At 43.6% G+C, this 16,556-nt stretch overlaps 1 protein-coding gene across 1 annotated transcript in view; it reads right to left on the bottom strand.

Annotated features, from left to right (window-relative positions):
- LOC126474741 (proton channel OtopLc-like) overlaps positions 1-16,556 on the bottom strand; it is a 133,245-nt gene that overhangs the window by 40,447 nt on the left and 76,242 nt on the right. The window lies entirely within an intron of this gene.

Below are 16,556 nucleotides of genomic sequence, written 5' to 3'. Positions count from 1 at the left end.
TACAACGCGCATGGCGTGGCCACAACGTCTGTATCAGCCAGTTCACATCGTAAAGAAAGATGTCAAAATAAAATTAACTGGATAATTTCAACCACAGATTCGAACAGCCTTCAAAGTTCGGAACTCATTGTTAATAATCTGTGACTGGTCGGATTATTACGAGACCTATTCGGAAAGTAAGGTCCGATCCGTCACGAAATGAAAGCTACTGTGAAAATCAAAAGTATTTTATTTTCAACTGTTAGCTAAACCTTCCAGATGCTAGCCTACGTAGACGGCGCTCAGACTTAGACATTTGTCATGGCACTGAACCAGTTTTCCAGTACCCTCACCATAGAATAAAGTGCCTCTTCCCATCGAAAACGCTGCATGAGCATCTGCATTGCCTCTGCAAAGTGCGGCCGAGAATTGTCATGCAGAAGGGAACGCGTAACAGTTGTGTTATGCGGGCTGCATGACATCAGGCGAAATCTGTCACAAGGCCCCCATACTTGGTGGGAAACATTATTTTCTATGCATCTTTACGTGCTCGCTGTGCGCTCAGAACAATGTGTCGTGATTGACGAGCATATTAGACACACTGCCCAACACATCTGTACAAAGCTTCATCGCCTTTTCACTACGGTTTTCATTTGGCAGCCAATCGGAATTTACTTTCCGAATAGCCATTGTATGCCATTAGAATAATTTTCCCCATCCAGTGTGGCATCTGCATCTCCTTAGTTGACACGACTCGGCGGTGATGGTTGTCCCAGTCGGTATGACGTGAAACGGGATCCGTCTCTCACGACAGAGCCACCCTGTAACTAGTAGAAAAACACAAACTCCTCGCGTGGTTTGGTCATATTTCAGATATCGTCTTTCGTGTCAATATTTCGATAGAGCAGCGCGTCAGAATGTGTAAGCCTCTCTTGCTTCTTCACTGATAAACGCGGCAATTGCACCACTCGATGGCGCGGTTACTCCTCTGACCTGAAATGATGACTACCAATTTTCTTTTGTTGTGAGTCTGCGACTGACTTATAGCTTGATTGAACTGGCTAACTGTAGTTGTTCTTTTTATTATGCCCGGTTAGATAATGGATGTTGAATATTTCATCATTATGCGAGCAGACTTAAGTATTTTCAGTAAGAAAGAAAGCTGTTCCTGCAGATGAAGAATGATAACTACATAATGGGTACTGAATGCGACTAACGCTAGCTAAATTTTTCTGGTGGAGATGGTGTGAGGTGGGGTGGTTGTCGTTGTAACTGTACATACCCCTGAGATCCAAAATTGAGGTCCCTGTGGTCCAAAAACGGTCTGAAGCTCCACATGCAATCATTCAAATATGCTTTTAAAAGGAATGAAACAAGACACGCAACTGACAACTTATTATTAAGTCCGAATTTAGCAAGGGTAGCCCCACCTTCAAAAGTTAACTGTCATGCATGAAACACACAGGTCAGCCACCACACGACACACATTTTAGTTACAGGAAGCACACTTAGAAAAGACGCTATTTATTTGCCTTAACGTGCATTCAATCAAGAAAAATCTTCAACAAGATACCAATGAATTCAAATTTCAACAGACAATTATGTCTAATTCCGATGGTGGTACTACTTTTAGGATCGCGTAATGAATATTGGTCATGGGCAAGCGAAGAGCATATCAGGAAATGCTAACGAAAAGTGAACTCAGAAGAGCAAATACTGTTTACAGATACAAAGTGCATCCTGAAAAACAAACAACTAAGTGCGTTCATTAGTTACCGAAACGATTAATTCCGCAAGGTTAACTAATACCGCACCCCGTGAACTATTCCACAAAAAAGCATTGCTGGTCGAATCTCCGGCTGTGAGTGGCAGTTAACAGTGGACTGGCTCCATCTTCGCGTGTGCGGCCCGTGAGGACGCCGTCAAGTCCGTCACTCGTGGAAGCAGGAGGCAAACTGTCACAACAGAAATTCGAAATTCTATATCAAGTTTGGAAAAGCTCCAAGTGCTCCACCAATGACGATAATAATTCCGAGCACCGTCCAATCTCTAGACAAGTTTTACCGAGATTGCTACCACTGCCTCAACGATGTTTCTAGATTTCGACACAGCGCCAGTAAGAGAGAGAGACATTTTGTTTATTTTATGAGCAGGGGCTTGGGCAAAAGCTAACCGTCTTCCTAGCCAAGTTCCAAAGAAGCCGTTGAGACGTTGTGCCCCACGGTTCCAATGGAAAACTTCCAGCTGTCACTTTCTTTAAGTGAAGAAGACATTTCCACGTAGACATCACGGCTTTGCACAGGTGCTTTCAGGCTACCCAGCGCGTTATCTCCCGTGTTAAGATGATCAGCCGAGAATCAGAGGAAGCGCGAGGGTGGAAGATGCGTCTGCCCTCAAGACCAATTATGACTGTAATGAAGGTTGAATGCCCGAGTCCCTCCATCTTCTCTCTCTGCTAGACTGCTGTGCGAAATACACGAAAAAATACGGATTCTCATAAACCGAAGCGAACGGCTAATCCAGTTCCTAGCTTGACCATAGGCAACACGTGGTATTATACATGCATTTGGAGAGTAGTAATACAAATTATGAAGACAGCATCTCATTTACCAATTCATTATGTTAACGCACTTGGGGAGTACTATTAGAGCATAGAAATATGACTAAAATATGCAGGCTGGAACTACATGAATAATTAAACCACATTACAATGACAACACGAGATGGCAGGTGGACAGGCACGTGCAGCTTATCGCCATCTTTCGAACTGTCAGAATGATCGAATTATTGGCATGAAGGACAGGGCAGCGGCATACTGGCAGATCGCACTGACAGTCGGCTGAAGCGCAGTGACTGCAGAATTGGCGGCGATGAGATGGACTCGGGGCTGAAAAGAATGTGGCGGGAAGAGAAGGCGCGAATACTTCCAGAAGAACTACTCCGCAAAAAAGTGTTTGACTGACTCCGACTGACAGACATGAGACAGCAGTTGGAGTCCAAGCAGAGATTACAGGCAGAGCAGGCACAGTGTCATAATGTAAAAGAACTTGAGAAAAAACTTTCAAAAGCTTGTTATGCTCTGCGTGTGTTAAGTAAAAGTGCAAGCAAGTCAACAGTTATTCAGGCGTATTATGCATACTTCCATGCACTACTTCGATATGGGCTAATCTTCTGGGGAAATTCAGCCACCAGTATAAAGATCTTTAGGGTGCAGAAAAGAGCAATCAGGGCTATCTGCAAACCTAAGGAAACTGGAAATATGTATCCAGAAAGAAGCTATTTGGAAATATGTAGACCACATTTCATCCAGATGAAAATAATGAGCCTACCGAGCCTTTACATATATGAGTGTATCCTGTTCGCAAATGAGTATCTTTTAAACCAAACTGGGCATCTTCAGCAAAATAAGCATATACACAGTCACAAGTTCAAATGGTTCAAATGGCTCCGAGCACTATGGGACTCAACTACTGAGGTCATTAGTCCCCTAGAACTTAGAACTAGTTAAACCTAACTAACCTAAGGACATCACAAACATCCATGCCCGAGGCAGGATTCGAACCTGCGACCGTAGCGGTCTTGCGGTTCCAGACTGCAGCGCCTTTAACCGCACGGCCACTTCGGCCGGCTCAGTCACAAGACAAGAAACACAAATAATATCCACATGTCACAGTGTAGAACAGCACTGTACTAAAAAAGTGTATCACAGATAACAGTTCAGCTATATAACAGCTTACCCAGTGATTTAAAATCGCAGCAACGTAAAATTTTTTTAAACATAATCTTAAGTCGTTTCTAGTGGAGAAAAGTTTTAACTCTGTAAAAGAATTTTTAAATTACAAAAAATAGTCTTGTAAACAATGATTATGTAATAATGGTTAAATTCAAATTGCAATATTTGTCACTTGTAATTTATGATTGTTATCTGTAATTAATTTTGTCATGCTATCTCTCTCTCTCTCTCCCTCTCTCTCTCTGTCTCTGTCTCTCTCTCTCTCTCTCTCTTTGTGTGTGTGTGTGTGTGTGTGTGTGTGTGTGTGTGGGTGGGTGTGGGTGTGTGTGTGTGTGTTTCTGCTCCTTTCGCAATTTTGACTTGTCCTATATTCAATGTACTGTTTAAGTATGTAATGAATCAAATGGACCAATTAATGAATGAATGAATGAACTTTAGGGAGTTGGACTGAGGTATCAAGTTGCTGCCGAAATCATATTACAAAGACCAGAGAGTTACAAAGAGTATAGCTGCGGCCCAGTTTTCTTTTTTTTTTTTTAATTTGTTGTTATTTCTTTATTTTGGCTTTGTGTTACAAGTACCACAGAGGCAACAATGGTTATAAAGAGCAACGGAAACAATTACAACAAAGCAAAAGATCACAAAATTACGAAGACAGCATACAAACACAGCGACGCAATTACGCAAACACCAGACGGCCAGTTGCGGTACAGTTGGACATTCAGTAGTACCAGCGGAGTGCAATAAGTAATGCAACACATTCTGTTTTCTCGGACAAAAATTCGGAATTTGTTGTGGGACATCTTGGCATATTCTCACTTCAGCCCCTATAGTTCCACAGAGCTCGAAATGGTGGCGGCACTACGCGTAGCCTTCAAAATGTTGTCTGTAACGGAGGCGCATTACAATCGGAGAGCTGATACGAAGTTTCCTTTGCCGGACAACCAGGGCGTCGTAGATATTCATACAAGATTGTAGAATGTCTACGGAGACCTGGAAGTGAAAAAAAGCATGGTGAGTTGTTGGGCGAGGCGTCTGTCACCATCGCAACAGGGTCGCACAAACCTATCCGATTTCCCGCGTGCCAGCCGGCCGCACGCAGCTGTGATTTCTGCAATGTTCTAAAGTGGGTGTTACGGCGTAAAGCCAAGCGCTGGCGCGCCATTCGGGAACGACATAGCAGACTGCACTGTAGATTGTCGCACAAATGACAAAATGGTAGATATCGAAATAGACGACAGAGGGATAGAGAAACAATTAAAATCGCTCTAAAGAGGATAGGCCGCTGGACCTGATGGGATACCAGTTCGATTTTACACAGAGTAGATGAAGGAACTTGGCCCCCCCTTCTTGCAGCGGTGTACCGTAGGTCTCTAGAAGAGCGTAGCGTTCCAAATGATTGGAAAAGGGCACAGGTCTTCCCCGTTTTCAAGAAGGGACGTCGAACAGATGTGCAGAACTATTGACCTATACCTCTATCGTCGATCAGTTGTAGAATTTTGGAACACGTATTATGTTCGATTATAATGACTTTTCTGTACGAATCAGCATGGGTTTCGAAAAAGACGATCGTGTGAAACCCAGCTCGCGCTGGTAAAGCAGATGCCAGACAGAGATTCATTGGAAAAATCCTAAGGAAATGCAGTCGGAAAACAAAGGAAGTAGGTTACAGTACGCTTGTTCGCCCACTGCTTGAATGCTGCTCAGTAGTGTGGGATACGTACCAGACAGGGTTGATAGAAGAGATAGAGCAGCTCGCTTTGTTACAGCGAGTTACATTCAGTAATCGCGAAAGCGTTACGGAGATAATAGATAAACTCCAGTGGAAGACTCTGCAGGAGAGACGCTCAGTAGCTCGGTACGGGCTTTTGTTTAAGTTTCGAGAACATACCTTCACCGAGGAGTCAAGTAGTATATTGCTCCCTCCTACGTATATCTCGCGAAGAGACTATGAGGATAAAATCAGAGAGATTAGAGCCCACACAGAGCCATACCGACAATCCGTCTTTCCACGAACAATACGAGACTGGAATAGAAGGGAGAACCGATGGAGGTACTCAAGAAACCCTCCGCCACACACCGTCAGGTGGTTTGCGGAGTATGGATGTAGATGTAGATGTAGAGGGCTGTGAGAAGACGTCAGCCAATTGCAATCTGACCGACCCCTCTCGAGGACGAAAACGCGACAGCATCGGCCCCTATGCGAAGTAAACATTAGCGCCGTGCCGACTGGTGGCGGCCCAGTTCTACAGCAGCTTCAAGACTACCAACATGGATAGAAGCGCCAACTCTAATGAGGGATTTCTTATTATGTCTGTCGCCCTGTGTTTGCGACACATCTGTCTAACACAAAATTAAGTACTGTATTTTTTCATTTTGTAATAAAACTCGTCAATACAATCTGAATGTTGTCTAGCTATCCGAGAAAGCAGATTTCCTAGATAACCCAATTTCAAGACTAGGCTAGGTTTAACAGTGGGGACACTCTCATTCAGGGTGATCGATGGATCAGAGGTAAACAGCTCGCTTCACGACTGGACGTCTCTGAATGTAGAGCTAGCTCAGTCCGCCACCAGTTGGAGTGCTCGAAGGTGTGCGCCCACTGGGTTCCTCGCTGCCTAACAGAAGTCCGTAAAGAGGAAAGAAGGACCATCTGTGCGGAATTGCTTGCATGTTACGAGGCTGACCATTAGAATTCTTTTGTCCTCAATCGTAATAGTTGATGAAATAGGGGTTCATCACTTCGAGCTGTAAACAAAACGGCAAAGCCATGGAGTGGCGTCACACCACTTCTCCAGCGAGGAAAAAGTTCAAAGCCGCACCCTCAGCCAGGAAAGTCTTGGAGACGGCCTCCTGGGCCTGTGAAGGGGTTATGCTATTTCATGTCCTCCCTTGTGGCGCAACGATCAACTCTGGTATCTTGTGGCACCCTCTGGAAACTGAAAACACAACTTCAGCTTGTTCGTCGCCACACATATACAAACGAACATCCCATTCTCCATGACAACGCAAGGCCACACACAAGCCTACACACCCAAGAGCAACTCAGGGCACCACATTATACAGTTCTCCCTCACCCACTATACAGCCCAGATCTCGTACCTTATGACTTCCATCTGCTTGGTCCAGTGCACACCGTGGGAAGCAGGAGGTGGATGATGGGGAGATTAATGATGCAACAAGACCTTGTCTCCGACGTCGTCCAGCAAAGCGACACAATGAGAGCATACGAGACCTCCTTGTAACGTGCGTGAGGCCGACGCATTAAAAACCAGAGTTTTGTAGCCAATATATCAGCGAATAATATGATGTATTAGAATCAAGTACGACACCAACATAATTTTAAAAAAAGGATTGTATTCCTTACTGAACGCCACTGATATTTCACTACTGGCAATTAACATTGCTACACCGCGAAGATGACGTGCTACAGATGCGAAATTTAACCGACAGGAAAAAGATGCTGTGATATGCAAATGATTAGCTTTTCAGAGCATTCACACAAGGTTGGCGCCGGTGGCGACACCTACAACGTGCTGACATGAGGAAAGTTTCCAACCGATTTCTCATATACAGACATAGGTTGGCCGGCGTTACCTGGTGAAACGTTGTTGTGATGCCTCGTGTAAGGAGGATAAATGCGTACAATCACGTTTCCGACTTCGATAAAGGTCGGATTGTAGCCTATCTCGATTGCGGTTTATCGTATCGCGACATTGGTGCTCGCGTTGGTCGAGATCCAATGACAGTTAGCAGAATATGAAATCAGTGGGTTCAGGAGGGTAATACGGAACGCCGTGCTGGATCGCAACGGCCTCGTATCACTAGCAGTCGAGATGACAGGTATCTTATCCGCATGTCTGTAACGGATCATACAGCCACATCTAAATCCCTGAGTTAACAGATGGGGACGTTTGCAAGACAACAACTATCTGCACGAACAGTTCGAAGACGTTTGCATAGCATGGACTATCAGCTCGGAGACCGTGGCTGCGGTTACCCTTGACGCTGGATCACAGATAGGAGCGCCTGCGATGCTATACTCAACGGCGAACCTGGGTGCACGAATGGCAAAACGTCATTTTTTCGGATGAATCCAGGTTCTGTTTACAGCATCACGATGGTCGCATCAGTGTTTTGTGTCATCGCGGTGAACGCACCTTGGAAGTGTGTATTCGTCATCGCCATACTGGCGTATCACCCGGCGTGATGGTATGGGGTGCCATTGTTTACACGTCTCGGTTACCTCTTGTTCACATTGACGGCACTTTGAACAGTGAAGGTTACATTTCAGATGTATTACGACCCGAGGCTCTACCCTTCATTAGATTCCTGCGACGCCCTACATTTCAGCACGATAATGCACGACCGCATGTTGCAGTTCCTGTACGGGCCTTTCTGGATATAGAAAATGTTCGACTGCTGCCCTGTCCAGCACATTCTCGAGATCTCTCACCAACTGAAAAAGTCTGGTCAATAGTGGCCGAGCAACTGGCTCGTCACAATACGCCAGACACTACTCTTGATGAACTGTGGTATCGTGTTGAAGCTGCATGGGCAGCTGTACCTGTACACGGCATCCAAGCTCTGTTTGAGTCAATGCCCAGGCGTATAAAGGCCGTTAATACGGCCAGAGGTGGTTGTTCTGGGTACTGATTTCTCAGGATCTATGCACCAAAAATTGCGTGAAAATGTAGTCACATATCAGTTCTAGTTTAATATATCTGTTCACATTGACGGCACTTTGAACAGTGAAGGTTACATTTCAGATGTATTACGACCCGAGGCTCTACCCTTCATTAGATTCCTGCGACGCCCTACATTTCAGCACGATAATGCACGACCGCATGTTGCAGTTCCTGTACGGGCCTTTCTGGATATAGAAAATGTTCGACTGCTGCCCTGTCCAGCACATTCTCGAGATCTCTCACCAACTGAAAAAGTCTGGTCAATAGTGGCCGAGCAACTGGCTCGTCACAATACGCCAGACACTACTCTTGATGAACTGTGGTATCGTGTTGAAGCTGCATGGGCAGCTGTACCTGTACACGGCATCCAAGCTCTGTTTGAGTCAATGCCCAGGCGTATAAAGGCCGTTAATACGGCCAGAGGTGGTTGTTCTGGGTACTGATTTCTCAGGATCTATGCACCAAAAATTGCGTGAAAATGTAGTCACATATCAGTTCTAGTTTAATATATCTGTCCAATGAATACCCGTTTACCATCTGCATTTCTTCTTGGTGTAGCAGTTTTAATGGCCAGTAGTGTATGTGGCGCTTTGCGCTGAGTCTGATAGTGGCAGCAAGATCCACTCCAACGTGTCTGTGTACGACGTGATAATAGCAATCCGAGACTTCCGAGACCCATACTTGTCCAAGACTTACAGTACTGATGTACGGAATTATTGAGCATGACAACAGGATTGATATGGTTATTGTTGAAGGGAGGCTGAAATCTTGCCAACATGTGACAAGAATGGTAAACCCTGTTGTCATAATCTTTGTGAGCAGGGTCCAAATGCCGTATTCCAGCAGGATAACGCAAGACACTGCAGAACTCACCGCAAACGCCTTAAGCAACGAATGGAGCCTTGACTGGATTGCTTGGTTCCCTGATTATTCACCTATAGAGCATGTGTGGGATGTGATGGGAAGACGTACACTTCCATACGAACCTCCACCCAACACTCTTTGTGTACTGACAAAGCATATGTTTAAGGCATGGAAAGAAATTTCACACCATGGAACTGGAGTCCGAAAGGGTAGTACGGGGTGTGGGGGTACAAGAGGGAGCACTGGTCCCTCTTGGAATCTTATTCATTGCAGAATTCTCACAAATTTCCAACTCTGATTGTCTATGACTCTATTAAACTGCATATTTAACATCGCCGAACGCGATGTAAAGTACTGTGAGTGTAATAATGTCTACCCGTCTTCGGATTTTTTCATTTTCATGTCGTTCAAGAATTGGGCTGATTCCTTGGTGCTGTAGCAGTTTTGGGGCCATTGTGCAGTCAACGTGGATGCGAACCTGAGAACTTTCCGCATCGTTCCTCACAAGCGTCTTCTAAACAAACTGAGTTCCCATGAAATATCGCCTCAGTTATGCGACTCGATTCGTGATTTCCTGTCAGAAAGGTCACATTTGGTAGTAATAGACGGAAAGTCATCGAGTAAAACAGAAGTAATATCCGGCGTTCCCCAAGGAAGTATTATAGGTCCTCTATTGTTCCTGTTCTATATTAACGACACAGGAGACAATCTGAGCAGCCGTCTTAGGTTAGTTGCAGGTGATGGTGTCATTTACCGTCTTGTTAAGTCACCAGATGACCAAAACAAATTGCAAAATGATTTAGGTAAGATATCTGTGTGGTGCGAAATGTGGCAATTGACCCTGAATAAAGAAAAGTGTGAAGTTATTCACATGAGTACCAAAATAAATCCGCTAAATTTCGATTACGCGATAAGTCACACAAATCTGAAGGCTGTAAATTCAGCTAAATGCTCAGGAATTACAATTACAAATAGCCTAAGTTGGAACGATCACATAGATAATGTTGTGGGTACAGCAAACCAAAGACTGCGATTCATTGGCGGAACATTAAGAAGGTGCATCAGATCTACTAAAGAGACTGCTTAAAGTACACTTGTCTACCCTATTCTGGAGTATTACTGTGCGGTGTGGGATCCATATCATGTAAGACTGACGGATGATATTGAAAAAGTTCCAAGAAGGGCGGCTCGTTTTGTTTTATCACGAGATAGGGGAGATAGTGCCATAGACATGATACGTGAATTGGAGTGGCAATCATTAAAACAAAGGCGTTCTTCGTTGCGACGGGATCTTCCCATGAAATTTCAACGACCAGTTTTCTCCTCGGATTGCGAAAACATTCTGTTAGCACCCACCTACATAGGGAAAAATTATCATCACGATAAAGTAAGAGAAATCAGGGCTCGCACAGAAAAATTTAAGTGCTCGAATTTCCCGCGCGCCGTTCGAGAGTGAAACGACGGTAGAGAGACAGTTTGAAGGTGGTTCATTGAACCCTCTGCCAGGCACTTAATTGTGAATAGCAGAGTAATAACGTAGATGTAGATGATGAAACAGTCGTGAAATAATTTTTTTCCTCTATTTTTTTTTTCCTCGTATAGCCCTTTTCGAGCTGCAGAAAGGAGCCGATCCAACACGTGAAAGAGTAGATTCCAGTTCACCATAAGCACGGCAGCATTACGCCCTCTTGTTAACCGTTCCCAACCTCCTGAAGAACGCCCCCTCACATTGCTGAATATCAGAATCTCATTAGTAGTTCACCGATTGTTTGTCGACAAAGAAGAGCTGTGGCTGCTTGGAAATTCTACGTTCAGATTTGTACGATACAATTATAACCGTAGACTCTGAAGCCAAAACGGTCTGTACTTAAAATATACCTCCAAATACATCAGTCGTAACAGAATACTCCATTTCATGGGCTCGATGAAAGCAAAAAATTTCAACATCGATAAGGTGTCCTGTCCAGGAATTGGAACCTTTTCAACTTTATGGGTTAGAACACATGCAGTCAAGCTGATACAACTGCACAATAATGTGACAAACTGAAGAGACGAGGACTGATTTAATACAGTCCAGGATGTTAAAAGTCGATTCTGTTGACCAGTTTGAGAATGGTTCTGGAAGATTTCTTACGTTCATCTACTCGGTTACAGGCTCTAAGCTACACGTTCCGTAACCAAGTCAAAAAAATATGGTTTTAAAAACACATTTTGTTCTGTTGTAGTTTTGCCACTAACGTTAAAAAACGGGAAGCATGAAAGTGAGGAAATAAATTCACTAACGTGATGATATGCATTCTGTATGCAAAAAAGTGCTTTAAATGATATTAAATCTAATCATCCCTTTTTCCAAGCTGGTAGTCTGTTTCTCCACTTCGAAGAGAATTGGTCATTTTTCTTGATATACAACAGTATATTTTCAGTTTTTCTTTTTTTCTGCCTCAGATTTTTAATTTTAGCTTCTTACCGCATTATTGGGCTAGTAGTATATTTTTGTAGAAAAAATTTCTAGCTTCATTTCGTGACTCGTAGAAGACTCATGGTTTAAATGTAAGGGGATGAAATTTTAGGTTGCTGAATCACGAAGGTGGAATAAATAAACATATTATTAACAAAAGAAATTACTTTGCATATGCAGTTCAGTTTCAAAGTAATGTATCTCCAAAATGATAATTGTATAATTACCAAATGTTTGTGGCACTGTAAGCTTGTGTACTTGTCGTCAAATTTAGTCCCTAGGGCACGACAAGTTTTCAAACTTACCGAATCAGATACATCAAAAATGGGAAAAATCAGATTTCAGTCCCCCCACCCCTTCGGCTGGAAAAAATTCCGCGGATACCCTTGATTCCGAGACCACGCCTTCCACGTCACAAGGAATAATGAAGAGTACTCGTGCACATCATGGTGGTCTCACCTCATACTGATGATGATGAATATTAGTGCCGAAAGAAATGAAAGTTACATGAGTTAATACCCCGTACGTCTTGAATAACCCCACAAAGTTTAATAAACATCAGACTGGAGCTTCAAGGTGTCTGTGTGTTTCAGTCAGTGGCTAAAATACACTATGTGATCAAAAGTATCCGGACACCTGGCTGAAACTAACTTACAAATTCGTTGCGCCCTCCATCGGTAATGCGGGATTTCAATATGGCGTTGGCACACCCTCTTACGCTTGATGACAGCTTCCACTCTTGCAGGCATACGTTCAATCAGGTTCCGTAAAGTTTCTTGGGAAATGGCAGCCCATTCTTCACGGAGTGGTGCACTGAGGAGAGGTATCGATGTAGGTCGGTGAGGCCTGGCACGAAGTCGGTGCTCCAAAACATCCCAAAGGTGTTCTATAGGATTCAGATCAGGACTCTGTGCAGGCCAGTCCATCACAAGGATGTTATTGTCGTGTAACCACTCCGCCACAGTCCGTGCATTATGAACAGGTCCTCGATCGTATCAAAAGATGCAATCGCCATCCCTGAATTGCTCTTCAACAGTGGGAAGCAAGAAGGTGCTTATAACATCAATGTAGGCATGTGATGTGACAGTGCCACGCGAAACAACATGGGGTGCAATCCTCCTTCATGAAAAACATGACCATACCATAACACCACCGCCCCCGAATTTTAATGTTGGCACTCACTACACACGCTGGCCGATGACCACCTTGCATACCCTGCCATTGGATCGCCACATTGTGTACCGTGATTCGTCACTCCACACAACGTTTTTCCACTGTTCAATCGTTCAATGTTTACGCTCCTTTCACCAAGCGAGGCGTCGTTTGGCATTTACCAGCGTGAGATGTGACTTATGAGCAGCCGCTCGACCGTGAAATCCAAGTTTTCTCACCTCCCGCCTAACTGTCATAGTACTTGCAGTGGATCCTAATGCAGTTTGGAATTCCTGTGTGATGATATGGATAGATGTCTACCTATTACACATTACGACCCTCTTTAACTGTCGGCGGTCTCTGACAGTCAACAGACGAGGTCGGCCTGTACGCTTTTGTGCTGTACGTGTCCATTCCCGTTTCCACTTTACTATCACATTGGAAACAGTGGACCTAGGGATGTTTAGGAGTGTGGAAATCTCGGGTACAGACGTATTACACAAGTGACACCCAGTCACTTGACCACTTTCGAAGTCCGTGTCACCGGCCGATGTGGCCGAGTGGTTCTAGGCCCTCCAGTCCGCAACCGCGATGCTGCTGCGGTCGCAGGTTCGAATCCTGCCTCGGGCACGGATGTGTGTGATGTCCTTAAGTTTAAGTAGTTCTAAGTCTAGGAGACTGATGACCTCAGAAGTTAAGTCCCATAGTGCTTAGAGTCATTTGAACAATTTTTTGAAATCCGTGTGTTCCGCGGAGCGCCCCATTCTGCTCTCTCACGATGTCTACCGACTACTGAGGTAGCTGGTATGGAGTATCTAGGAGTAGGTGGCAGCACGATGCACCTAATGCGAAAAAAGTATGTTTTTGGGGTGTCCGGATACTTTTGATCACGTAGTGTAGACTGGGGTGTGGCGCATGACGAATTACTTCACTTCTGTATTTACCATTTTGACCGTTTGTAACAGCTTCCTTAGTCAAATGTTATTCGTCGGGGAAAAGAAAGCGGTTCAGAAAATGGGGAATATCAACATAAGAATTTGGAAAACAAGCACAATAGTAGACAAATAACGTAAGACAGCCGGCATTATACCGTGCACCTTCTAGTAATGATGGGGATGGACATAGTGAGCTGCTTCAGTAGATTACGCCAAACAGTGCCATGAGTCCAAAGTGTAATTAGTCGAGTATATGTTCTGGGAACCACTGTAACTCGACGCAGAACGTCCGCTTCAAAGTCCACACTCCTTGTAGTATCACAGTATCTCATCATTGTGAACGCGTCTCTCTATCATAGTCGCTATTTTACTGAGCCTAAAGTTTTAAAAATGACGTCACGCTACCTGCATTCGGAATACATTGTTGGTCGAGCCGTTGAGCATTTATCTCAGTGCGATGCGCTTCGCTGAAAAGAACAATGCGTCAGCGTTATCTGGCCGCGTGTACTCAGGCATACTATCTGCAGTAACGAAGCACCTTTGTTAGCAACTGAACGGCAAATAACGATAGTACCGATACAATAACTTGTAAGCAAGAGAACATTAAATGATCTTATCTTGTAAGCTCTTAATGTGGGTAGTATGTCATACAGGAAACTATGCAAGAAGTATTAATATTAGCGTGGTGGTTAAATAGATGTGGGAGTACTTTGATGTTCTCGCATCACGATGATAAGCTGTTTCCGATTACACTCTGCTATGTAAAACGTATCTACTATACCTCCTCTACAACCTGCAGAATCGACAATAGGAGCTGCGCCACACCCTGTAAAATCAAAATAATCTAAAAAACTACAGCTTGCTTCTGTGTTTGTAGTACTGACTTACCTACAAAGACCTCTAAATCGACGGGTCTTTGTAAACTTCTTTATTTTTCACTCATTTATGGACAAGTATTCAACAATCTGACTTTATATGCATCCCCAAATCAACTGAGTTTATGTTAATACATTGATAATCAAAATACACTGATAGCTTAAGTTCAGCTTGCGCTGCGTTGATTTAAAAGCCGAAGTTGACAACAACAGGGAGAGATGGAGAAGATATACTATACCAGCGTCCCCTGTACATGTGGGATAAACGGTAAATATAATGTAACAGCAGATCCCGTGATTGTGAAACAAACGCTGAGAAAGGAACGCACTTAGTGTCACTTTAAGTGCGCTACAATTCCTGGAATGATATATGAGGAAAAAACTCATTTCTACTGCGTGACGCAGATCTCGTGGTCAGTTTCCTGCGGACTACTAGCAAATGATGTTTACAGCTGGTGTGTAAGCTGTCTTATGACGTAATGTTTGCTGTTTCAGAGCTGTTGTCCCAACTGCCTTTCATACACACAAAAGCAAGCTGACATATAAGTGCTAATGATGATGTGTCACGCTCAAAGCGACCTGGGATCGCACCAATAATCGCTGCAGCTTCAGCAGTCAGCTGTTGCAGACTTAAAAATAGTGTCTGGTACACTGAGCGCTACAAACATTCTGTCGCCTACTACTTCCGAAACATTATTAAGAAATTTCTCTGCCATCCTGCACAAACATAATCTGTATACACTAGAAGAAGCCTTCCCTGTCGCGAGAATGAATTCGTGGTATCTGTCATAGTCTAAAATATCGTGCAAGTTGTACAATATTCTATGATACAGAAGAGAAGGAAATGGATGTCAAAACCAAGACATCAGTCTTCTTAGGGTAACGACTGATAACAATTTTCGAAAGTAAATAGTAAGTATATGCACCATTTAGGAGCACTTCTGAAATTTCTGCTAAGCAGTTGCAAACAGACAGATGGTAATTGTACATAGAAAGTCTGAACCACAGAGAAAAATCGGTCCATCAGCATTATCAGTAGAGGAGAAGGGAAAAACTATTAGCGGTTAACGGCCATCGATGAAGAGGTCTTGAAGACGAAGGACAAGCTCGTGATGGGGAAGGAAGGGAAAGATGTTTGGTCTTTTTTTCCCCCACAGAACCGTCCAAGCATTTGCCTGAAGTTATTTAGTGGAACCACAGAAAAGATGGCGGAACTACGGACAGAAGAAGACGATATTGTTGAGGAGAATGAAGTATTCCAGCACTGTGAGAAGGATGTGATAGTGCCAAATGATTTTCACTCGAGCAAGTCAGTAGGAATCGAGAAGGCAGTCTTGGAATTACATTGGTAGATTTGGAAACTACATGGTCATTTGGTTTCCTGTCTTCAAACTATGAAGCAACAGACTTACTCTTATACTTCCAGAAAAGACTTTTTATGACAGGTTCGATGAAAACACGCATATATATATATATATATATATATATATATATATATATATATATAAGTGTTATCATGCCGTTTCACACAAAACATTCGAACGTATTAGACTCACAGATGTTTTCGGGTCGCTACGTTGGCAGAATGTGTGTTCGAACATACACATGCACACACCAACGCACGCATGCACACATAAATTACGGGATGAAAGCGGTTCACGCTTGTTATAAAAGTCAGTTTGATTAGCAAATTAAGACAGACACACACACACACACACACACACACACACACACACACACATACACACACAGAGTGAGGGGAACAAATACATTGTACTGTTGAGATGGTAAGCAGTAGAAAAAATCTGCAGGAAAATAAATTATTATATTCTCAAAAGTGAATGGAAATTCAAGTGTGTTGTACATAACTTT

The sequence above is a fragment of the Schistocerca serialis genome, chromosome 4 (assembly GCF_023864345.2).
Source record: "Schistocerca serialis cubense isolate TAMUIC-IGC-003099 chromosome 4, iqSchSeri2.2, whole genome shotgun sequence".
NCBI classification, from domain to species: Eukaryota; Metazoa; Arthropoda; class Insecta; order Orthoptera; family Acrididae; genus Schistocerca; species Schistocerca serialis.
This window is presented reverse-complemented; position numbering and strand designations above follow the sequence as displayed.